This window comes from Cheilinus undulatus, linkage group 5 (assembly GCF_018320785.1).
Source record: "Cheilinus undulatus linkage group 5, ASM1832078v1, whole genome shotgun sequence".
Classification (NCBI taxonomy): Eukaryota; Metazoa; Chordata; class Actinopteri; order Labriformes; family Labridae; genus Cheilinus; species Cheilinus undulatus.
Window position 1 is genome coordinate 23987917 of NC_054869.1, and position 12019 is coordinate 23999935.

The following is a 12019-nucleotide window of genomic DNA, read 5'->3' on the forward strand; positions in this document are numbered from 1 at the left end:
TCAGTGTGTATCAGTGAGGGTTACATGATAATATGTACAAGTGGAAAAGAGTACTATGTAAAGTGTATGATCTAGCACAGATGTACAGCATATCATACTGTGTATGTTAGAGAGTGAGAGGGTAGTAGTATTTCTAAACTTGTAGAGTGTTGTACATTTAAAGTGAAGTGTGGTCAGCTGTTGGTAGCACAGCATTTCAAAGTGTCCACAAGAGCAGTACAGGAAGTTTTAAGTGTTTAGTCCAATGGTTCTCAACTGGAGCCTCAAGACCCGCCAATAACTCCTTGCTGAGAAAATGGGACCAAGATTTCTGATATGTTTTCACCAATCAGCTTCATTTATTGAAAAATAGTACAGTTTGGACATTGGACAGGACAAAGCATGTAACAAATCAAAGAGACACGACCAAACAAGTATGTTTTATGGAGCTTCATAGACTTTTTTCAGGTACACTGTCATGACCAAATGAAAGGTCCCTGCAACCCACTATTGGGTCCCAACCCGCCAGTTGAGAGTTACTGATTTAGTGCAGAGTGTGTTGGTAATAGTGAAGTGTAGGAGTATATCTGCTGAAATTATACTACAAGGTAATGCATTGGCATGAAATGTATAGTGATGGGTCGTTCCTGAATGAACTGGTTCAAAGAGCCAACGATAAGAGCAGGGATCCCATTTGAGAGCTGTTTAATATCATTTTTACAATTATTATTATTATCATTATAGAATGTGTGTGCACACGTGTGTTATTTGATTAAATAGTAGGGTTGATCTTTTCTCCTCTACCACAGGCACACCATGCTTTAAGAACTCATGCTTGACAGTGTAACATTAATGTTTTATATCAGATGTGTCTTTCTCCTTCAATATGCTCCACTTCTGCATCAACACATCGCTGCATTCTGATCAAAGCAGTGCAGTAGGTCTTCTTCAGACAGTTGTCTCAGAACTTCCGTCTTTCCTTGCTTAACTTCTGACACAGACTCAAAACATGTTTCTTTGAGCAAAGATTTGATCTTAAGAAAAATCACATGCATCCACTAAATCATGTGCAAAATCTGTATCCATCCTGAGTCTTTCAAACACCATTTCAACTGGGTCGATTCTGTGAGTCCTTCAGCTTGTAAGGGAGAGAGAATTGATCACAAATCATCTATGCTCTTTTCATTAAATAAAGATGTCCAAAACTTCCAGATAACAGGACAGTAACACAACTGTGTTCCTAATATTCTTGTTGGAAAATAAGTCTTTCGAAATGTTACCTCCACCAATATAAATGGATGAAATTCATCAAAAGTAAAGTGCACTGGAGTGAGGTACATCACAAAAGGTCTCAGTTCCATCTCAGGTTATTGCAGTCTATTATGTCTAACAGAAATTAAATGGCAGAATGTATTTCCTGAAGCACAATGCCCCAGAGTGTAAATTGCCTTTTTTCTATGAGTAATTGTCTGTCTGGGTTGGGACCCAAAAGTGGGTCATGAAGCCATTTCCACAGTGTCACGGCACACATCCAAAGCTAAGTCAATCTTTTGTTCTAACAGATCTCTTGTCCCATCTCAAGTCCAAACTGCCAATCTTACTCCAAATACATAACCGTAATGACTGAAGATTTTAACAAATCTGGGTCATGACTGTCACTTAGGAGGTAGAGATGGATGAAGTATGTGAGGACGACCTCTGCTGGCTGAAGCTTGATGAGTTCAGGATGCTGCTCATTAAAAACGTAGATCCTTCAAGAATCACTCCGTACCTGCGACAGTGCCAGGTAAGTACACCAGCTTATAAATGTTCCTGTTGTTCTGTTCTTTCAACTGCTTCCTTGACTCAAGATGCACCTGCTTTTCTGCAGTGAGGCCCTTTTCACTTTCACAGCTACAACATTTTAATGTTGCCTCTCTGCTGTAACTTTAAAGTGAAACTATCAAAGACAGGAATACAGCCTCTGATTGATACATTGATGTTAGTGAAGTAAATCTAATATGATAAATAAATGCTATGATCCATATTTCTTCCTGTGGCTGTATACCATTCAGTACCTTCTCAATTATCTGCTGAATTCAGGTATTGATTATCACAGGCTGTGACTGTTGTCATGTGTGTTGTCAGGTGATCAGTGCTGAGGATGAGGAGCAGCTCTTCAATGACCCCTCCCTCGTCATCAGGAGAAGAAAAGTTGGTAAGTGGATCACACACCTGTGTAAAGGCTAAGATCATTCTTGCTCTTGACTTGACACAAAGCCCCCAAATCTGAATCAATGCTGCATCCAATCACAGAGGATGCATCAAAGTGGTCCAGATGATGTTACACAGTTACTGTCATAGCTTCAGTCATGTGATTGTCTGCATGTGTCTGATAGCCTGATAATGTATGAATTAGTCAGGAACTTCACAGCTCATTTCTGATGTCCATGAGGCAGGAGTTGAACCTGGCTAACAGTTACCTAATTTTAGAGCTGAAAAGTTTAAAACTTTTATTTGGTCTGATGTTGAAGCTATTTATTTGTGCCACTTTTAAACCTCTTTTTACTACTTTTTCCAGTCCACTTTGGCACTTTCATTTACCACTTGTCATCATTTTTGTGTAGTTTTTCACAAAATTTGCCTTTTTTTTTACCCCCCCCTTTTTTTTGCCAAATTTTAACCCCTTTTCATCACTTTTTCCCCACCCATTTTGCCTCTGTTAACCCATTTTGTCTCATTTTTTTGCCCCTGTTAACCCCTTTTTCACTATTAACCAATTCTTGCCAATCTTTATACCAATTTTTGCACCTTTTTCTGCCTGTTTTGCCTCTGTTAAAGCATTTTTGCCACTTTCTGCCTTTTGTTGCCTCTTTCACCACTATTCACCACTTTTATACCAATTTTTGCTGATTTTAACAGCATTTCACTATTTGTTACACTCGTGTTTGCCCCTTGCAACCCTTTTCACCACTTTTTCTGCCTGTTTTTTAGATTTTTTTTTGCAGCTTAAACAGTTTTACACCTATTTTTGTTTTGCTTCTTTAAACCAGTATCTGCCCTTTATAACCCAATTTTGCCCATTTTAATACATTTTTTGCCATTTTGCTAACCCAATATTTGCTGATTTAATTACTTTTAACTATTTGTTATGCTCAGTTTTGCCCCTTGTAACCCTTTTCCACCACTTTTTCTGCCTGTTTTTAAACATTTTTAAGACCATTTTTGCAACTCTACACCTATTTTTTGCTTCTGTTAACCCATTTGCACCATTTCTAACCCATTTTGCCTCAATTAACCCAGTTTTGCCCCTTTTAGTACTATTTCGCCACTTTTTCTGCCTATTCTGCCTCTGTAAACCCCTTCATGCCACTTTTGGCCTTCTTTTGCCTCACTTAACCCCTTTTTGCCACTATTAACCCCTTTTCAAGACTTGTTTTCATTTTTTTCCCCATTTTTAAGCCATTTCTGCAGCTTTCCAGTTTTGCTTCTGTTGACCAATTTTTTCCACTTTTAAGCCATATTTATTCTGTTTTAAAGAAAGGGGGTTGACACTTGAAGAAGGCTTTAAATAAAAAAATGTTTTGCTTTAATAAGATTGGTTATTATTCAGGTAAACAAAATATGGTTAGCACAGCTTTAATTCAAATGGATCAGGATTTTGCTGACCTTCATGGGCCCCCCATTTGGCTGGGCTCTGGAAAGCTCTCCCTTTTATCCCCTCTTATTGGTGGCCTTGTGTACAGTTATGTAGTTTTTCAATGTTGGCATGATAAAAAGTCAAAAAATATTTAATTTAGTACCTGCAGAGCTCTGGAGTTGAAAAAGGCTGCTGGTTGGTGGAAAGTTATTTTGAGGTAGCATTTACAATATGGAAACAGCCACCCATCACCTGAAAAACTATGGCTCCGAAGCCAATGGGTGACAATACTGAGACCGCATCCATGCCTTATTAAATGGTTTATGGCTTGCATACTTGCCTGGAATTGCTGAAGACATGTTCAAAACATGTCTACAAAAGTGCCTGCCTGGTTCACTAGTGACTCAGTATTTTTTTGTTTCAGACGAGCCTTGGTTACTTAGAGTTTGTTATGAGACGCAGAAAGCATTCTGACTCTCACTAATATTTCCGATCATTCTCTGATCTTTGTTTTTTAAAGGAGCCCTGCTGGACATCCTGCAGAGGACAGGAGTCAAGGGATACACAGCCTTCCTGGAGAGTCTGGAGCTGGATTATCCTCAACTGTACAGCCGCATCACAGGGAAAGAGCCCAACAAAACCTTCAGCATCCTCATTGGTATGTTTGTGTGCCAGTCTTAAAGGCACTGTGCTTGGTTTTGATATCCGTAATTCTGCTGTTTAACATGTCTGTCTTTCTGTTCAGACACTGCAGGAGAATCTGGTCTCACTCAGTTCTTGATGTCAGAGCTCAGCCGTTTGCAGAGGGCCCTGCAGGACGAGAGGAGGCGACGCCAGCAGGCCTGCTCTGTCGCCAAGGAACAGGTCTGGATCATAGCATTGATGACTCGTTGATGAAGATCACTGAGTTGTTAAGATGAGATGGTACAATGCTGGTTAAGTGACTGTTTTTGTTTAGTTGTTTTAATGTTTTCTCCAGGAGGTGTGGTCCAGGCAGCAGCAGCTTAGGGACAGGGAACTGAGAAAGATGACAGAGCGGCTGCACAAAGTGCGGGAGGAGCGTGAGCGGCTGAGTGAGGAGGTGAAGCAGCTCAGAGATCACAACTACAGTCTGATGGCAGACATCAACACTCTAGGTCAGGAGAAGAGCAACGCACTGCTGGCCAACAGAGACCTGCAGATAGAGGTCAGCTGAAACCTACTCCAGTCTAACTCAGACGTGCATGTGGATCCGACTGCTAATCTTTGACCTTTGCAGGTGGAGCGTCTGAAACATACGGTGCTGCGAGCTGAAAGTCAAACTCGACTGCTGAGACGACGAACACTTAGACCACTGCAAGAGGTAGAATCCTTTAATTATATCAGACAGACCTTGCTAAACTGCAAACATCTGGTAGTTTTAGAGTAGACTGCTCAGGCCAAACTAAAATGAGACTGTCTAGTCAACTGAGAAACTACCATCTGTGTCACAAGCTTTCTTTGCCCGTATTCATTCAGTTATAAGCAAAGAGGATCACATATCAGGAAGCTCCTGTTTCTAGCATTTATTTGCAACAAGTGACGTTTCAATCCATGCTCTTCTTTTTTGCGGCATAGTCATCTAGAAGATGATCTATAAAAGAAAAACTATTTTGAAATTGCTTTAAACTTGCATTTCAGCTTAAAGAAACAGCATAATACTAATTTTGTTGTCATAGATTCACAAAAGTTTCTGGGACACATTCCTGATAAAATCCAGAAACAGTTCCTGGAAGGTTCCCAACAATTCTCTGAATTGTCTCATGTGTGGTTGATTTAGCGGGTTGATGGTTGCTGGCTGTGGCTAACCTGAGTGGCTTCGTTGATCAGTGTCCCATAACAGCACTCTGGGCTAACCTCCGGGTGGCTAGGGTGCTTCACTACCATTTGTCTATGTGAGTAGGGACATGCATGCCTGACGAGTAAGCTACTTTGCTTTGATTCTGATTTTGCATCTACGAGTCAGACCTCCTGACGGATACACTGGCATTGACCCACGCCGAGATAGAGACACTGATTTAAGAACGCGGACCTCGTGCAACAAGGCCAGTAAGCCGGATGCCAGACTAGCAGCTTACGGCTAGCCCGGCTACACAGCGACTCTTCCTTGTTGTCACTGGTAGGCTAGCAACGGTTGAGATTTTGCTTTGGACTTCCTGTAGATTTTGGCTCTGACTGAAAACCAAGATGCCACCAAAAGCCAAGCCAACAATCTCAGAGGAAGAAGTAGTAGACACTAAAAGATCTTTGAACTTTATGTCAGAAGAGATAAACATTTCCAAACAACAAAAAGTTATTATGAATCTGATGGAAGAAATAAAAGAATTAAAAAGACAAAATGCTGAAAAGGACAAAAGAATATCCACGCTGGAAGGCCGTGTGGCAGACCTGGAACAATATTCCAGGATGGATGACCTGATCGTCAGTGGCCTGGACACAAAGCCTCGGTCATATGCCAGGGCTGCAGCGGGAGAGTTAGAAGTCACCGATGCTGATCAGGACTCCCTGGAGCAGCAGGTGATCGTATTCCTGGACAGCAAGGGGATAACTTTGAACAGAAACGACATCGAGGCCTGTCACCCCATCCCCCGCAGAGACAAAAATGTCAAACCTGCCATAATTATTCGACTTGTGAGCAGAAAACAAAAAATTGCACTGCTCAAGCAGGGGAGGAAACTGAAGGGATCAAACGTTTATCTGAACGAACACTTAACAAGGAAAAACGAAGACATTGCCAGACAAGCACGCATCCTACGGAAAGAGAACTGGATTCAGTCACCTTGGACATCCAACTGCAAAGTATTCATAAAACTTAATGGATCACCGGAAGAGGCCAAAGTGCTAGCCATCAAAGACATCGCAGAACTGGACAAGTACAATAAATGACAACTCACTGGGGAATAATAAGAAAGGTCAATCAGGACACCAATAGATCATGACAAGCCCTGACATAAATGGGGATATGATGCTGCATCAAGCGCATAGCACTGAATATGAGGCACTTGAACTGAAAACTTTCGAGTACACTGATTACAGAGACTACCATGTTGAAAACAATATTGACCCTGAAAACAACTTCTTCATGAACACACAGAGCCAGTGCAAATATTAAACTGATGAACAGTTTAGCAATAAGTTTAAAAAGGATGGAGAAGTCTCAGTCATACACTTCAACAGTAGAAGCTTAAATTCAAACCTGTCAAAAAATCAAACATTGTTTAAAGCAGCTAAAGAACAAGTTTACAGTGGTAACAATCTCTGAAACTTGGCTAAGCGATAAACAAGAAGCCTTGGTTGAAATAGGCTCTGGTTGAAATAGATGGATATGAGATGCATTATATGAACAGAAAACAGAAAAAGGGTGGAGGAGTTGCAGTATACATTGACAAAACTTACAGAAGTAAAACTATTAAGAACATGTCTGAAGCAATAAACAATGTAATGGAATGTGTCACTGTAGAAATAGAAACAGAGAAGTAAAAAAATATACTGATAAGCTGTGTATACAGAACACCAGGATCATGTGTAGAAGTATTTAAAGAGAAACTATTGAGTATGTTTGAGAAAATAAACAAAAATAAATTGTTTTTTGCATGTGGGGATTTCAATATTGACTTGTTAAATCCACAAGAAAACAATAACATCAAGGAATTCATTAACTCCACGTACAGCGTGAGCCTCTATCCATTAATAACACGCCCAACCAGGATACCTACTCATAGTGCGACACTAATAGACAACATTTTCACTAATGGAATCGGTGTGAAGATAACTAGTGGAATAATAATAAATGACTCAAGTGATCATTTGCCAGTGTTTGCAACTATCCAGACCTCCTCAAGGACAAACAAAGAAAACAAAGAATACAAGATAATAAGACTAAGAACTGAAGAGTCTATTGAATCTCTTAAATATGATCTGCTGAAACAAGACTGGAAAAATGTCTATGTTGGCGACGTAGACGAAGCCTATGACACATTCAAATCAATGACAACGGCTCTCTACAAAAAAAATTGTCCTCTGGTAAAGAAACTAGTGAAACACAAACTTGCAGAAAAGCCATGGTTAACCAAAGGTATATTAAATGCATGCGAGAAGAAAAATTTATTGTATAAAGACTTTCTCAAGAAAAGAACAAAAGAAGCAGAAGCAAAACACAAGACCTATAAAAATAAACTAACAGGAATTATGAGAACAAGAAAAAGGGGGTATTACAGTAACTTACTAGAGGACAATTAAAACAACATAAAAAATACATGGAAGATACTGAATGACATTATCAAAAAAAGAAAAAACAATGATGGATACCCGAGTTACTTCATAACTAAAGACAACACATCTAGTAGTGACACCACTGAAATTGTAAACGAGTTTAATGACTTCTTTATTGGTGTTGTTCCTGGTCTAGCTGGAGAGATTGCAAACACTGGCAATGTGAATGAAGTTGAAAGTAAAGCCTTGAATGTAAGTGAATCTATGTTCTTAAAGGGAACCAGTGAAAAAAAATTATTGACATTGACATTGACATTGACAAGCTTAAGAGCAAGAAGTCAACAGACTGCAATGATTTTCATATGTCGTTGGTAAAAAATATCATTGAGTGTATGGTGAAACCTCTCACATATATTTGTAATCAGTCTCTAAAAACTGGTGTTTTTCCAAAAAAAATGAAAACTGCTAAAATCATACCTATATTAAAATCCTGAAATAGACACACACTCTCAAATTACAGGCCTGTTTCCCTGTTGTCACAATTCTCTAAGATATTGGAAAAGCTATTCTATACAAGGCTAGATGATTTCATCACAAAACATAATGTACTGTGTGAACAACAATATGGTTTCAGAACGAAAAGAACAACATCACTCGCTCTTATGGACTTTGTGGAAAACATAACATCTGCAGTTGAAAAGAAACAATATGCATTAGGCATATTTTTAGATCTGAAAAAAGCTTTTGACACAGTTGATCATGACCTTTTATTAATAAAACTACAGAAATATTGAATTAGAGGTCTAGCACTTTCCTGGATATCCAGCTATTTAAACGACAGAAATCAATATGTGCAAATCAATAACAGTAAATCACAGCTGAAGAAAGGGAAGTGCGGGGTGCCTCAGGGCTCGGTGCTGGGTCCATTGTTGTTCATTCTCTACATTAATAATATTTGTGAGTTCTCAAAAACACTTCAAATCATTTTATTTGCAGATGACACTAACTTGTTTTGCTGTGGAGATAATTTGGAACAACTTTTGGATACAGTGGCAGATGAATTAAAGAAACTGAAGAGGTGGTTTGACTCACATTAAATCTAGGCAAAACCAAATTCACAATATTTGGAAATCGGACAATTAACTCACAAAAGAAACTCATGATTGATAACACAGAAATAGAGAGGGTGAATGAAATAAAATTCCTTGGAGTCATAATTGACAGTAAACTATCCTGGCAGTCACATATACAGTACATCTCAGTTAAAATAGCTAAGTCAATTGCAATATTACATAAAGTCAAGTATCTTATAAACCAGTCATCACTATACACCTTGTACTGTTCCTTCATTCTTCTATACATTACCTACTGTGTAGATGTGTGGGGGAACACATACAAAACAAACACAGAAACAATTTTCAAACTTCAAAAGAGAGCAATAAGAATAGTAAATAACAGCACCAGCAGAGACCCATCAAACCCACTCTTCATCAAACTGAAAGCACTAAAATTCAAGGACTTGGTTAACCTCTTAGGTTAAACAATTCTAATCACGCATAAAGCAAATCAAAATCAGCTACCACAGGGCATCCAAAAGTTGTTTCAAAAAAGAAAAAACAAGCACAATCTCAGAGGAATATGCTTTTTCAAAAAACAGCTGGTACGTACAAACGCAAAAACACACTGGATATCAGTTAAAGGAGTTAATCTGTGGAACAACTGCAGCGAAGAAATGAAAACCTGCAGATCACTTACAAAGTTTAAACAAATTTATATCAATCTCATCCTGAATGGATACAAGAAAGAAATGGATACATATATTTAGAACATAAAGAAATGTGCCTTTTTATCGATGCACCTTCTTTTCTTCTGTTTTGTTCTCCTATACATTGCTCCCACAGATTAAATTATTAAAAACACAACAATGAAGGGGTAGGACTAGATAAGTTTTATCAACTTCATCCTACACCCTTTCGAACAAGGTAATGATTATCTATGCTGTTATTGAGTTTTTTCTTTAATTATTCATTTACTTATTTTTTTCCTGACTATTTTACTAATTTCTGTTCTTTCTTTTAACCTGTTCGAATAAACAAATTAAATAAATAAATGTTTGCAGTGACAATTCCTGACATTTTCCTGGAAACCTACTGTAAACGACTGATGAAAGGTTCTGGGAAAAGTCCTAACAATTACTGCTGAATATTCCAAAATGTTCCTAGTTCTTTTTGAAATGACTGTTGATTTACAGAAAAAGTCCCAGAGAATGTTACCTACAGTTTCTGGGAAAATATGCTCACAGAAATCTTAAACTTCTTTTAGAGAAACTTACTATTAGTTTCCTTGAAAAGGTTACATGGAAAATTCCTCAAACAGAAATTTCAGTCACTTGCAACCCACTATAAACAGCTTTGCAATGCACTTATGGGTCCCAAGCCTCCAGTTGAGAACCACTGCTCTAGTGCATGAATACCTTAGATTTACTAGTAGGGATGCACAATTTAATGGTCATGATCCTATATTAGCAAATAAATGCTTAAGAAGTCTAAAATTGGCTATCTGCTGACATTGACAGCCGATATATTGGCCGTTCATCTTGGCAGTATGTCCCAAACATCGGCCTTACATATGGGTAAAAATGTATGAGTGTACCATCAGGTGTATGTGGTTGCCTAGAGTGCCACATGCTCAAAGGGACCTATTGTGAGCCCTGAAAAACAACAAGACTGTCTACTTCCCTGCTCCTCTCTTAGTTCCACATGACTCAGCCTCTTTTTGTGTAGGCCACATTTGGTGTCTCCTGTGCAAAGGTGTGCATGAATCAGTATCAGCATCAGTATCAACTGAGTTTGGTAATATTTGCACATCGGATATCGACAAAAAAGACAGAACTGTGCATCTCTAATTACCAGTGAATACCAAGGTAGTTTGAAAGATATTCTGAAAAGCATTTAGTTGCATTAAAAAAACTGTTGACTGTTCCGTCCCAGGATTTTGTCTCTGGCCTTATTACTAACCAGGCCAGCTCTTGTGGTTCAGATTAGTCTAGACTTTTGTTTCTCTTAAGCTACAAGATCTCATCCAAAGCTCCAAAAAATCATGATGGAAATAACCAAAGAACAAATGGTCCAGTCAGTCAGTGGGTGAGGCTCTGTGGCCTTTTCCACTTTCTTATGTACAGTCTGAGCAACTGCTTGAGCACCGTCAACTTCAAATGACACCTCCTCTTAACTGCAGTTGTCGAACCTGCAATTGCCATCATGACACAGATAGAAAAGGTTTGCTTCAGAAAATGTAGACATTTATATAATCGTGTTTAGTATTAAACTTTCTGTCTTTAAAGAAGACTTTGAGACTGGCTTTTCTAACCGATAAAAAAAAAAAAAAAAAAAAGTGATGTTTTTCTTATATCCCTTAGGATAATGGCTGTCAACAAACATTTATAATTTGCATTTTCAGAGCAGGAGTCTGGCTCTGCCTCCAGAAACCTTCTTCCACCCAAACAAATTTGAAGAGCTGAAAGAGGAGAAACAGGAGGAGAAAATTGAGGCGAAGCAGGAAGTGGAAAAGGAGAAGATGCAGAAGGAGACACAGCAGAGGCAACAGCAGCGGCAGGGGAGCCTACCGCTACCTCCGATGACCCTCCTTTCCACAGTGTTTAAACTCCGAAAAGATCTCCATAGAGCAGAGGAGCAGAGAACAAAGGTAAGGAAGAGAGTGGGATAGTTCCCAATAACATTAATTACAGAGAGAATAGAGATTCAAGCTTTATTTCCCATGCTTTTTAAGGTCTGAGTTGTGTTCAGTAATTTAACCCAAACGACTATTTCAAATTTTAAACCTTCCAGGAAACTGGAGAGGTATCATTTTCTTAACTGTTGAAGGCTATATATAAAGGAAGAATTAAAAATGAAAACAAAAAGAGGAACAGATCAGGAATGAGGGCAGCTTATCATGCAATTAATTTCTCAAATTATCCTTAACGCAGATGATACTGTTTTCTATGTGTGAAATGTGTTTTAAAACATCCACCCGTCTCATACATTCCCTTTGTCCAAATTGTATCTTGATGTTAGTTTTGGGATACTGTGTAGTGGCGTCGGCTCAAAACCTTGTATCTCCAAAATCACCATTTTTCAGGAAGGGAAACGCCTTATTTTTACAATTAATTTAACTCTGAATGGTCAAAGT